Source organism: Panthera leo, chromosome B1 (genome assembly GCF_018350215.1).
Source record: "Panthera leo isolate Ple1 chromosome B1, P.leo_Ple1_pat1.1, whole genome shotgun sequence".
Lineage (NCBI taxonomy): Eukaryota > Metazoa > Chordata > Mammalia > Carnivora > Felidae > Panthera > Panthera leo.
Genome location: NC_056682.1, coordinates 148,296,702 through 148,310,078, shown reverse-complemented (window position 1 = coordinate 148,310,078; position 13,377 = coordinate 148,296,702). Strand labels below are relative to the sequence as shown.

General features: G+C 35.5%; 1 long non-coding RNA gene across 2 annotated transcripts in view; it reads right to left on the bottom strand.

The window, feature by feature from the left end:
* Positions 1–13,377, bottom strand: part of LOC122218174 — an 89,107-nt gene that overhangs the window by 33,437 nt on the left and 42,293 nt on the right. For both annotated transcript variants that reach the window (XR_006201923.1, XR_006201924.1), the window contains exon 5: positions 9,707–10,052. This is a non-coding gene — a long non-coding RNA (uncharacterized LOC122218174). The remainder of the gene's footprint in view (positions 1–9,706; positions 10,053–13,377) is intronic.

Below are 13,377 nucleotides of genomic sequence, written 5' to 3'. Positions count from 1 at the left end.
CAGAAAAAATACAATCACTCAACCCTTACAAAGTGCTTACTGGTCACCCATCTAATCTTTTGCCGAAACCCTCAACAGATGTGCTATTATTAGGAATGATTTTTAGCCTTTTACCTGCTCTCTCGCTCAAATTCTAGAGTCTGGAAGAGAGGGATGGTCAGGATCATGGCATAGCTGGGCCTCATTTGCTATGACCATTAATAACATTATTAATTTCTTGAAAAACAAAGTGCAAATGTGGAAGACGCAGAATTTGTTTTATTAATTAAAAAAAATTTATCACCTACTAGGTACAAGGTAGTATAAGAGTTATTGTGGAGCATATAACAATAATGATATTTAATAATAATAAGCAATCAACAAGTTATACAATATATACTATAGGTCAATATTCTATTTGTTTACACATATGTAGCCATTTAATATGTACCCATGGACTACATGTTGTTTTTGCTGTTAGGAAAAATAAATTAAGTAATTTTCCCCAAGTGGGGCTGGGATTTGAGCCCAGATAATTTTGCCTTACAGCCCATGCTCTTAATCATGTGAACACTACTATAAAAGCATTTCCAGTCTGGCAGGTAAAATAAAATATGAAGCAAACTACTTTAAAACAACAAAAACAACAAATTCTTACATATAAAGCACTTTCACATATATTAATCTCTTAATCTTCACCAGTAACCTCTTGAAATAATTTGTTACTGATCCTCATTTTCTATGTGTGCAAACAACTTCAAAATAGTTAAACATAAGACGGTAAAAATGTATAGGCTTCACTAAGTGGTAAAATTTAGCTTTGAATGCTAGTAATTCAACCCACCAGCCTTCATTCTCTTACTAGTAGGACATACAACCTTTAATCTGAGATATTCATTAATGTACCCTATATTAAATGGGCATTCAGTCAATGTTCATTCTTTTATCCCTACTCTCCCTAAGTAACACTTGCAAGCACATCCATTGCCCACAGGATAAAGACAACTTTCATGAGTTTGCTATTACCTTCCCACATCACCTCTCTCCCTTAACATCCTCACACCATACATTCAAAAACTCCTGTGGCTGCTTTAGCTGCACCTGCACTTTTCTGAAGCCACTCAAATCCTTTTGATAATTCATACCACATAATCAAAAGTTGACTCCTTGGCTAAAATATCACATTCTTAAGAAAATCTTTCCTGAACTTCCAAGATTAAATGATCCACTAATGTGCTGCCATAGCATCCTGCCTCTGCCAGTTCTTTCTCCTTTAGTACTCCTCAAACTCTGTTATACCTGCCTGTCTATCTTTCCTGCTGGCCTACAAGCCCTACAAACATAGGAACTATAGTCTTATATCCTGCTCACTATTGTCTGTCCAAGGTTAGGCCTGATACAGTGTAGGAACCAAATAAATATTTGTTAAACAAATGAGTAAATAGAAGAATAGTGGATTAATGACTGAAGTTGAAATACCCATTTAATAAGATGAAATAACCTAGGCTTCTCTTACCAAGATCTAGGAAAAAAGTAAATGCTGACCTTAGCAGTTAGTGATCAAACTACCAAACTACCAAAATCAGTGATATATTGTTAAACCAATTTTAAATCAAAAGAAAATTACTACAAATAATTGTCAGCAATCACAGCAATATAAAAGTATAAAGAGAGGATGTTTTTATAACTTACTCTCAATTTTCAAGGAAAGAAAGCTGAATGTCAACAGAATGATAACTAAACTGTGATATCAATATTATGCATTATCTTAATTTTAGCATGTTATTTAAAAGAAGGAGATTATGGCATATTCTCTTCCTAATCTTCCTAACATGATATACTTAAGTAGTGGCCAGATGCCCATATTATTGAAATCATGGCTATAAAGCTAATAGGCTGATGAACAAAAGCAGACTTAAAAGATCAACTGTATACTTTTTATATACATATTTTATTGGAATATACTGAAAAATCCCTGAAACTCTTGAAGGCAAGATTAAACTCTGATACATTCCTATAAAATTAATATTTGGCATTAACATAGTTTTTTCCATATCTAAAAGTCATTCTTTAAAATAATTCATAACAAAATATCTACAGTCATTTTTGGGAGGCTAAAATAGGACCTTAATGAATAAAACCTTGAAATATCTCATGCCATTAGGCAATAAATTTTAAACTAATGATTTCAAGTAATAGTACAAATAATAAAACTCTATAATAAAATTATTCTTTTTTTCCAAAATTTATCAGTGAAACATATTTCCACAAAAAGAATCCATGCAAGCAGCTGATTTTGCCATCAGATTTGACTTTCTTTTACTCAGTATTAACCCTTGCCAACAATATTCATATTCAAGTTATTTCAGTCTCTCCACAGTAAGAAATAAGTAGGAGGGACATCCAGGGATGAAAGGTTTATTTATTCAGAGGGTGCTTACTAGTTTTCATTTGGAGACAGAGTCTATTTACTGGAAAAGAGTCAGGTTGGTTAACAGAAGTTAAAAAATCTGACCAGAACAAGGAGGAGAAACCTTCTTCTAAGGTATCCACACAGGTAAGAGTTTGGGACGTAGATTCTTTATTAGGCTCTGGGCTTTCCACAGTTTGGACATAAGTGTAACAGTTAAATTAACCACTGGAATGATCTGTTGACTTAGACAAACTGAATTTGTTTCTAGCATTATTATACTAATTACTATGGCAACTCATCATATATCCTCAAAGAACAGAGTTTCACTTTCTCTGCAGTTTAATCAAAGCTTATTCCTATGAATTGTGCAAGTTCTATGGCCAAATAGCAATCTTTGATAGAACAAGCACAATTTAAGTAAAAATCATAAAACAAGCTTGTCTTTGTTAAGTAAAAATTGCTATAATAGGAATGCTTCATTCTGCCTAAGATACTCTCTGGTGATAGAGTGGGTGCAAACTTCAATATTTGCTTCAACCCTTCAGTACTCTATGAAAGCATAAATAATTTAATAATTTAAAAATAATTTTTACTTAAATAATGGACTTTTTCTTATATTTAAAGAAGAATTACACTGTTAACTCCAATTACTCTAATTATGCTTATGTAATTAGAAATTATAAAGGGTGCAGAAAGTCTGTGGGTAACCAGCAAATTATTTAGTGAAAGTATTGGTCATTGAGAAGTCTTAATATCATGACTTACTAAAATAATTTACACTATATGCACTATTAATATGGATTCTTTTTTCTTTTCTTTTCTCTTTCTTTTTTCTGAAGTCCATGAAGAAAAGTTGAAGATCTTCCTCTTATCTATGATCACCTTGAACCTTGCTACATTCTTATTGGTAGTTTTCAATGCTCTTCAACAAGTAATTTTTTTTCGTTTAAAAAAAGATAAAGTGGTTCATATCAATCATATGCAAAAAAAAAAAAAAAAAAAAAAAAAAAAACTTAGTAAAATATCACTGTGCTTATAACCAGGATAAGGAAAGCTTTGTTGCTTTAAAAAAAATTTACCATGAACTTTGATTATTATATCCCTTTCTATATAGTCACATAGAGGATTATAAATTAAAAAAATCAGAAACATGTCCACACAAAAACGTGCACATGGATGTTTATAGCAGTTCTATTCATAACTGCCAAAACTTGGAAACAACCAAGATGTCCTTCAGTGGTGAGTGAATAAACTGTGGTATACTCAAATAATGAAATATTATTTGGTACTAAAGAAAAATGAACTATCAAACCATGAAAATTATGGAGAAAACTTAAATGCATAGTTCCAACTATATCACATTCTGGAAAAAGCAAAACTATGAAAATAGTAAAAAAAAAAAATCAGTGGTCACTAGGAGTTAGGAAGAATGAATAGGTAGAGTACAAAGAATTTTTAGGGTAGTGAACCATTCTATAAGATACTATACTGGTGAATACATGCCATTATACATTTATCAAGACCCACAGAATGTACAACATTAAGACTGAGATCTAATGTAACCTATGGACTTTGAATAATATGTATATGTTAAGTTCACTGATTATTATAGGTACTACTCTGGTGTGGATACTGAAAGTGGAAGAAAATGGATATGTAGAAGCAGGGAGTATATAGAAAATCTCGGTGCCATCTACTCAACTTTGCTATAAACTTAAAACTGCTCCAAAAAGTAGACTTAAAAAATAAAATATGAAAAAAGTTAAAAATGGTTACTTTTTTGTTTTTACTAGTGAATATTTTTAAATACGACCCATGTGACTTGATGCCACACATACATTTTTATTTGTATCCTTTTGTATTTGCAGACAACTGAATGTCTTAAAACTCATGACCAGTCAAGACAAAAGCTATTGAGGCTGAATTCACCTACCAAAACCAGAAAAACCAAGTCCTCACATGCCCCCCTTGCACTAAGACAAGCCCAAGCCCAGACATCAACACAGTCTTTGAGCCAGGCTTCACTTATTGAGACTCAACCAAAATCATCTTTATCAGTTTTACCAAACTGTGGGGAATAAGTTTAGGAATTTCTTGGACTCGCACCAATGGGTTAACAAGGCTTACGACAAAAGTGTCTGACAATAAGTAAACAGGGTGAAAGCACCCCGGGCAAAGAACAAAAGCAAAAAGCTGCTTCCACGGGATGAAAGCGTCCAAGAACAGAAAAACAGGGCAACAGACCACAGCAGCAAGGTGAAATTTCCCAGAGATAATTTGCAAAAGAAAAGTGCCTTGTTGACCTGAGGTAGCATGCTTATCTGTTTTATCCCCTAGGCAAGTTAAGATAAACAGACACAGCACCTGGTGCCTGCTGTTAACAGCCATCTGCTTAGTGTCAGGATTTTGTTTTGCATTGACCCAAACCCCTAACACAGCATATCTTTGAAACCCCCTTCTTCTCACACACTTGAGTTAATGATCATTGTCTCATTATCTATTTCTGCATGCCCATTATGTTTGTAAGCCTTCTGATCCTAATAAATGTGGAGCAAGGAGCCTTACTCAGGGCTCTTTTCTCCTCTCAGACATTAGCCTCTCTCTCGTATTCAATTCTTCGTCCACTCTCTTGCTGGACAAGAGAGAACTCCAGATTCAAAAGTCTGCAACACCAAACCAATCCCTAGCATCTAAGTTCGAAAAATCTTCAACTTCTAAGTTAACATCCAAGCACTCATTATCTTCCCAAGATGCAACAAAAAGGCCCACCTCTACCAAAAAGTGATTTCTACCTAGGAATATTGTACAAAAATAGCCATAATTAAAACCAACTTCAAAAAAAGAGAACTTAATCCACAAGTCTGCACACAAATTTATTTCATCTGACAAGACTGAGTTCAAACAGTCATCATCCTCCAAAACTGCTATAAAAAGGATGAAAACTACTAATTCGAAACAGAAATGGTCAAAAATTTCCAAGGCTATACCCAAGCAGACATTATCTTCCCACAATACAGGAAAAGGGTCTTCAGTTGCCAATACTACACAAAAATCACCTGTAAAGACAGGAAAACAGAAGGCTCCAGTTGCAATACTTGCACTTAAACAGGTGTCATCTTCCCAAGGTGCAGTAAGGAGCTATCTGGTTCCTAAGTCTAAATGGCTGAAGTCTAAAGTTTCCAATAGTTAAATAAAGAGAGTTTCTTACAAGAGGTCTCCACCAACCAATTTATCAGTCTCCAGATCTGCTTCAAGAGGAATTGCTAACTCCAGACAACTCCTAAGGATGTAATTCTTCCAGAAACCACCATTGAGCTTCCAAAAACAAACCAAAGAAGATGAGACCCTTGCATCCTGTTAACCAATCTCCATCTGATCCAGCATTACTACATGCTCCCAAGTGCCATGTATGCAAACCTCATTCATCACTACCTTGTCTAATAAAATCTCCTCCATCTTAACTTGAAATTCATACATCTGAACCTCATAAACCTTGTCAAGTCAACCAAAAAAGCAGCCCTCTGAGAATTCTGTAGAAGCAGCTCCTGCATCACAAGCAGCATCCACTACTGTCTTTGCAGATATCACCACAATAGCCAATGGAGGTACTCGTGACATTACTGCTAGCATAGCTCAAATTACACCTAATGAAAAAGCCCTTACTACTCCCTTCTCATCTGCTGCTACTACTACCTCTGCATCTAAAATCATCACTTATTTTGCTGGTACCACCACCACCACCAGACAAGAGACACTATCCTTGAAGATGACACAGCTACTACCATCACTAACGCTCCTGCTATGGCAACCACTTCTGCAGTTGACACCACCTCTACTAACAGTGGTACTGCTGTGACTGCTCCCATGACTAGTCCCATAGCCACTGTGGTGAGCGCCAACAGGGCAAGTGGTACTGTGACGGACACTGCAGCCACTGCAGAGGCTCTTAAAACCACCACAGCTGCTCCAGGGGTGAACACATCCACCCTCAGCACTACTCTTCTTGTGACTGTTAGCACTTCTGCTCCCCCTAATGCCACCACTGCTACCAAAACAACTGCTGACACTTTGCCCAAAGATGCCACCAACCCTGAAGGGATTCCTATGGCACTGAAGAATATGGTTCAGCCCTTGAATATATATCCCAGAGCTTGCAGAAGATTCCACAGCAACTCCAGAATCCAATGCCACATGCCCTGTTACTCATTTCAACTCCAGCGGCCACTTCTCCTAAATAAAATACCTCAGAACCTACAACTGACAACACTCCGTAGAACCTACAAGGGATAGCTACTACACGTGCCCCCTGAGTACTGACTCAATACCCCAACAAATAATCAAAGGTATGAAATACTGAAGATTTGAACAGTGAAAATACAATTCTTTAAGCATACTATCCTGTAGATTTTAACCTTTCTTCATCTATCACCAACAAATCATTTCACATATTTGAAATACCATAAGAATTGTCATTGCATTTTTTTAAAGCTTTTTTCAAAGTAATCTCTACACCCAATGTGAGGCTTGAACTCACAATCCCGAAATAAAGAGTCACATGCTCTACTGACTGAGTCAGCCAGGTGCCCCAATAACCATCATTGTATTTTACCATGATGACTGAATTCATTTCACAGCCCTCAATACTTGACATAAAAGAAGAAATTTGTCTTTTATTGTCCTTGATGTCTTAAAAGCAAGAATCCCTAACTCCTCTTAATTTCCCTCTTAAGCAACGAAATCTCTCATTCACTGACTTTGACTATATTATCCCCCAAATTTGTCACATAGCTTAAAATAATAATTTATTAACTTTTTTGAAAGGAAATGAACACTTACAGGTGTTACCTATAGAATAATACAAATCCCTTATAGGGGATATGAGATTTCTAGGATACTGTAAAACTGGAGGCAGAGATATTATTCAGAGAACCCAGAAAACCAACAAGCTTTCATTCCCCGAATGAAAAGTTGACCCTGGTGCATACCAAAAGGGTTCCAGAGGTCTGTAGATACCTCCTTATATAGAAAAGACTAAATTATTCCTGAGCTATAAAGCACTGGAAGGCAAAAAGAGTTTTTTAAATCCAACAAGAAGCTGTCTTGCATGGAAAATGTCACTGGCATCACTATAACCACACACTCATAGACTGGGATCCAAGGAGAACTGAACTGAGAAATTCTGCCCCTGTCCCTTCTCTCTATGACCACTTCATTAAAGCCTCTATATCTTCTGAGAAATAAGTAGGGGATTGATCTACTTTTATTGGGTCTGTATGTGTCTGTGTGCAAGAGAGAGAAAGAGAGGAGATGAGGGGTTAGGAGAATTTGCCTGTCAAACTATAGCTCATGAGAAAGGCTGCCTCATATTTATTCTTTCCATTTCCCACCACAAGTGCTTTCTTCCTTTATACAATGTGGAATCAATAGCATATATGCGACAGGAATTTAGAATTGAAAGAAAAAATAAACGAAGACTACTTTTCTCCTCAGGCCAAGTGTATTTTAAGTTTATCAATTTTTATCTTAAAATATTCTTCCTCACGACTATCCCACAGAAAATTTTTAAATCAGTGTACTCATGATGTTGGATGGGAACGCCTTCATAATCTGGATTGGTTTATAAAAGCAAACCAAATTAGTAGATAAGATGTCCCTTCTTTTTATAGCCTTTGAAGATAGTTTACATGTACATGAGAAATATCATAAGGATCTGCTAAGCACAGGCTTAAATTTGGATCTGCTCACTAGCTCCATAAATGCATACGTCTAAAAGATTTCTGCTAACTGATCTTCTCATTCCTAGACATTTATGAATTTTTATACACCTAAAATTTTGTCCAAGACTCTTTACTATGTAAAGAGTTTTTATGATAATTAAATATATTAAATTAACACAGTCAACCTCGTAGTTTGAGCATCTACAAATAGCAAAGCAAATCTCTGTGCTAAGTGCTTTGAGACAATAAAAAAAGCCCCAAATAATGACAATGGTCTAAGGGAGCTAAGACAAAAGGTGGGCATATAGCATATGTATAACTAATGATGGCACAATCCAAAATAGTAGAGATTTCTTACAGACCAAGGCAGTAATAGAGGAAAAACAGAAAAGTGTAGGAAAAAGGTGGTATCTGAGCTGGATGTTAAAGAATGGGTTGAATTTTTTACTCTCTCATTTTTTTCTGATTTAAAGAGTACTTTTAACAACTGAATGTTACCAATAAGCAAAACATTAAAAAAATATATAACTCATATGAAAGTCCAAATTTTCCTCCAAAACATGAATGATCTGGTATTGTGGGCAGGCACTCTTGTGTGACAACTGTCAACCACAGCAGTGCTACTCAAAGTGTGGTCTGCAAACTGGCTGCTAATCCACAAACTGTTACAGATCAGTTAAGAGTGAAGGACTTAAATCAATGTTGTCAATGCACACATTTTCCAGCTCTCTTTATATTAATTGATTGATTCATGTTTTCATTCATTCATTTAGCAGCAAGACTTTCTTGCTGACAAACGCAATATGTTGTGGTGCAAGTTCTTCTAAGCCCTGACCCGTCCTTTGAGTATCAATGGAACTAAGAAGTGGCTACTCCTCATTCTCATAAATGAGACACACTCTTCTCCAGTCTCAACTAGGCCTACTTCACACTCACTGTTAACTAGAACAGATAGCCAAGTTGGTCCGAAACTCCCTTCTGTAAGAATTGCATATGAACCACACGTCAGCGATTATTCTCCTACTGTTTTCAAAACAACCTGATAGAAAAATGTCTAAGGTCATGCTAATACCAATGATTTTGATAAGAATATATCCAGATATTTTATATTTACTTAATCATGATTGGTGTTAATAAATAAATGATTAATAATCTCTTCCATATCAATAATATGTTAATAACTGTGCATTGTATTCATGATTACAAGAAGGTTGGTCTACTTTTCTAAAATATCTTTCAGTTCACACTGAAGAAAGCATGAATAATTTTTATATAACATAGAGTTTATAATGTTACATGATGCAATTTCCGTATGTGAACTGTCCTTACAAAATTAAGTATACACTCAAATTTAGGGAATATGCAGACCAAAGTTCTTAGCTTCCAAAGTCCTTTCTACCATATTCCAATATTCAATTAAAATAAAAACCATAAATTGGAACTCCTAAAATAGTACTGACTTCCTAAAGGAGAGTGTTATGATTAATGCTCCAAAGTAATGACAAACTTAAAAGAGAAAGGAGGTCAACTTTATTCTGAGTCAAATTAGTGTATCAGTATTAGGTATACATAATATTATTAACTTTAAAGTGATTACCTCAATTCTCAGAAAAGACAATATTGTATGTTGTTATTGCACAGCTCTTATTATGATACTGATTATCACGCAGGCACCCAGTCATTCAAGTGCAGCCAAACCCTGACTTCTGGCCTACACAAGGTTCTTAGAAGAAAAGGTGAATGAAGAAAGTTTGTCCAAAAGAAATGGCTAAGTGGAAGTGTACTTTCTCTGTTAACCAGATATCAATAGATCAAAGTCGCTCTTTTCTGTTTGTATAATATTTCTTTCCAATAAATCCCTAGCCCCTCAAGGCAAGAACCAGGTCTCTCTTGTTCCTATTGAGTCCACAATGCTTTCTATGGAGTGGATGTCCAATAAATATCTGTTGAATGAATAAAAAAATCAAAGTTGTCATTTCAAATCTAGTAATGCTGAGATTAAAAGTTATGTTAGATACATCTGTAAATAATACATTAAAATTCAATACATAAATAAATTATATTACAAACAATTGTCACATAGTGCTAAAGAGTTTACAAGGTAAATAAATATTCTAATTTAATTCTAATAACAACACACTCAGGTAAATAGAACAGGATTCCCATTTTATAGATATGAAAATGGCATTTGCAAATAAGTTTACCAAGGTCACACAGAAATAAAATGACTGAGCTAGGAGTTAAATCTAAACCTCTTGATTTCAAGTTTAGTGCTCTTTGTACCATTCTAGAATTGCCTTTAGAAACTTTTTTCCATTTTTTTCTTAAATACACTAGTGATTTCTCACAGCTACATTTCTTCAGAATTAATGTATTTGCCATTTGTTCTGGTATGTGGCTTAATACAGATGAATATGTAAACATGGTAAATAAATCAGTAGAAAATTAACAAACGTATGCTTAAGGAAAATTATGTATATTTCTTCCATTGCATGGTCACGACAATTAAAAAAGTATTTACAGAGTAGATTATTAGGTAACTGAACATGTGATTTTCAAAATCTGGGAGATTCTAAGTTAAAAGGATCATGAGGGAGTACAACGGGAGTGCAGCAAGGTAGACATATTTCACAAATTTTCCTTAATGCAGACACTTTAAGTGTTAAATAACTGTGTTTTAATTCAATGGAGGAAAGATTATTTATAACCTCCTATTACATTCTCTCAGACATTCATGTCTTTGCATCTATTAAACTTTGGAATACGGAAACAAACTGCAAAAATAAAGTTGTTCAAATTCCAAAAATTGGGGAACATCAGACAATATACAAATTATTCTATAGCTGCAAATAAGAAACCAAACCATGGTTTTCTTAAAATAAGTGATATACATATAAGCTGTAGTGTTGATTTACGAATTTTGTTAACTATCAGATTTTATCATTACCTTTTCCAAGTAAAAGATAAGATAGAGTTCTCAACGTGCCTGAGTCAGAAAATCCAAAGGGAAAACGTTTCAAGATTAAATTGAAATAATCGCATATACACATTTTTTTCCTAGCCCCCACTCTCTACTACAACCAATAGGCAAAAAGTAGGAGGTACAAAGGGAAGGCATGGCTGCCTTATTAGGTGGAAGAATCATTCAATAAGTTGTCTTGACATCTGCAGGTATCAAGTCTTGGAGGCACTGCTGAGTTAAGAAGGAGCAAGTCCTGACCAAGATCCAAAGGAGACACCCCTCTCAAGGTAATTGTGTGGATAAATGACAATGCTGCTAGGGCACTCTTACTCTAGAATCTACTTTTTCTATTAACATGTGGTTTCTTTTCTCTTTTTTTTTAAGGCTTCATTTTTTTTTTAATTTACATCCAAATTAGTTAGCATATAGTGCAACAGTGATTTCAGGAGTAGATTCCTTAGTGCCCCTTACCCATTTAGCCCATCCCCCCTCCCACAATCCCTCCCATAACCCTCAGTTTGTTCTCCATATTTATGAGTCTCTTCTGTTTTGTCCCCCTCCCTGTTTTTATATTATTTTTGTTTCCCTTCCCTTATGTTCATCTGTTTTGTCTCTTAAAGTCCTCATATGAGTGAAGTCATATGATTTTTGTCTTTCTCTGACTGACTAATTTTACTTAGCATAATACTCTCCAGTTCCATCCACATAGTTGCAAATGACAAGAGAAGAGGCTGGGGGAACTAATAAATCCAATTTTGGACAGGCTGCGCTAAAGGTGCAATGGTACAACCAAATGGAGATGTCCATGAAAGAGTTGGATATATGAATCTTGATCAATAAACTTAGAAGCCAGCATAGAGATGGATACTGTTTCCAAGGAAAGGCAGAGATGTTGCTATAGAATAAGAGAATAATAGGGTGAATGTCAGAACCATAATTGGGTAAGTAGAGAAGAAAGAAAATCCATGAATGAACCTAAAAAAAAAAACAAACAAACAAAAAACCCTTCAGAGACACAGGAAGGATAAGTTGGTTCCACAGAAACCCAGAGAAGAGGGAAGGACTTGTCAAACACTGAGGAGAATTCCATCCTGTAAGACAAGAATTAGATTGGCAATAAACACATCATTAGCTAACTTGACTGAAGTTGTTCCAGTAGGCAGGTGGGAATAAAAAGCCTTTTGCATTGAATTGTGTAACAGAATATATAAGGACCTTCGAGGAAGAAAACAGTCTCTCTCTCTCTCTCTCTCTCTCTCTCTCTCTTTCTCTCTCTCTCTCTCTCTCTCTCTCTCTCTCTCTCTCTCTCTCACACACACACACACACACACACACATACAATGTGAGTGACACTAAAAGAGATGTGACTGAAGATCAAGGAGAAGTGGGGCTGCCATGGGCCTTGTGAGCCACTTGAAGAATTAGGGGGGAGGGCTTTAAGATAAAGAGCAGCAGAAAACCAGTGAAAGGTTTTAATGAGGAAACTAGAATCATCAGATTTGTATTTTATAAAAATCAGAGTGACTTTAGTCAATTAAAAGCAAGGCTGTGGGTCAGTTAAGAGACTATTTTGATAATCATGAAAATGAAACCTCTAACAAGTCAAAGATATTGAACCCATGTCCCCTATCTCTGCATATCCTAGAACAGTGCCAGCAACTTAATAGGTAATATTTGCTAAGGAGAGGCTCAAGTGAGATATGATGCTAACTTGGCTAGGATGCTGTTGGTGAAGATGAAGAGAAGCAAATTGATTCAAAACTGTCCAGAAAGTAAAACATAGAGAGGATTTAGTGATGGATGGACACCGGAGAATGAGAGGCAGAGTCAAGCCTGACTCAGGATTCTGGCTTACACAACTACTGGGTGAATACTGTGTCATTCACTGAAATGGGGACACATGGAAGAGACTGTTTTATGGGGGAAGATGTTGATGGAGACTGATTCAGTTCAGACTCAGACTAAAACACCAAGTAGTTTCAGAGTGTTCTGATGATGATTCTAAAAGGTGACCAGTTGGCACTGACAGCCACTAAAGCTGAGGGTGCCCCCATCACATTATCATAAGCCATATGCTACCAGAGACCAGTTCATTTATACTGAGCTTCCCTAAGTTACATACAGGCTGCCTTTATTTTCCATTTTCCTTTCACAACATTCTGGAATTACAAGTCTTTTTGCCTATATACTGGCATCATGGAAACATCATACACTTTCCACCCATAAAACCGTCTTATATTAGGAAAAACAACATGAGGTTCTTAAAAATTAGATTAACGCAGGTCAGAAATAGATTTGATATATTC